At 66.1% G+C, this 875-nt stretch overlaps 1 protein-coding gene across 5 annotated transcripts in view; it reads left to right on the forward strand.

Annotated features, from left to right (window-relative positions):
* The window catches only part of CLCN2 (chloride voltage-gated channel 2), a 27,553-nt gene that overhangs the window by 953 nt on the left and 25,725 nt on the right, over positions 1–875 (forward strand). For 4 of the 5 annotated variants that reach the window (XM_017726974.1, XM_017726973.1, XM_017726972.1 and 1 more), the window contains exon 1: positions 7–17. The exons of the other annotated variant lie outside the window; for it this stretch is intronic. The gene's annotated coding sequence lies outside the window, so the exon portion shown is untranslated. Of the gene's footprint in view, positions 1–6; positions 18–875 lie in introns of those variants that run through there. 5 annotated transcript variants of the gene reach the window in all.

The raw sequence follows: 875 nt of genomic DNA on the forward strand, positions 1-875 counted from the left end.
AGTATGAGCAGACCTTGGTGAGTACCGGGGGCAACGGGCGGACACCGGGGTAGCCCAGGATGGGACAGGGCGCGATGGAGCACCCGGGGGTTTTGGGGGTCTGGAGGTGCTGCCCTGCTCAGGGCGGCAGAACTCCGCGGTGCCCTGTTTGGGGTGCTGTATCCTGTTTGGGGTGTCACTCCCAGTCCCCCCGGCTGTGGAGGAGCCCAGCTGAGCCCCCACTCCCAGGGCAGGACTTTTGCACACACCTCACCACCCCCTGCCAAAAACCCTCCTCACTGGGAAGGGATGCCCACCCTGTGGGGGTCCCAGAGGCGCCAGCCGGGCACGCTCCTCTCCCCCGCACGGCATGTCCCCGGCCCTCTGCCCCCGAGATAACGTATCTCCCCCACCCGCAACCTTAGCCCCATGTTTACAACTCCTTTTCCTCCGAGGCCTCCCCACTGGCACCAGTGTGTCCCGTTGTCCTGGGGTGTCCTCCTTCCCCGCTGTGTCCCCAGTGACTCCACTGCTCTCCACTGCCCACGGCCCCCAGACATCACGGGCAAAGGTGCTTTTCCCTGGCCTCTACTTGGGACGGTGCCCAAGGCGGACGGTACTTTGCCCTGGCAAAGGCATGCGGACAGACAGGGCCAGGGAGGTGTGCAGGGAAGCAGGGACTGTGTGGCCACAGAGTTGTCGTGCCCACGGCTGCCCAAGAGAGTCTGAGCAGGTTGCTGTGTGCGGGGCGGGCCCTGCTGAGCCTCACCCACCCAGCATGGGCGCACGGGGCAGCGTCGGGGCACTGCTGCTCTGTATACCCTCTGCATTGCCTTCCCCAGCACCCAAACCCTTCTTCTGGCCGTGCCCCTCAGCGCTCCACCCAACCCGCCCCT

Source organism: Corvus brachyrhynchos, unplaced genomic scaffold (genome assembly GCF_000691975.1).
Source record: "Corvus brachyrhynchos isolate BGI_N302 unplaced genomic scaffold, ASM69197v1 scaffold162, whole genome shotgun sequence".
NCBI lineage: Eukaryota > Metazoa > Chordata > Aves > Passeriformes > Corvidae > Corvus > Corvus brachyrhynchos.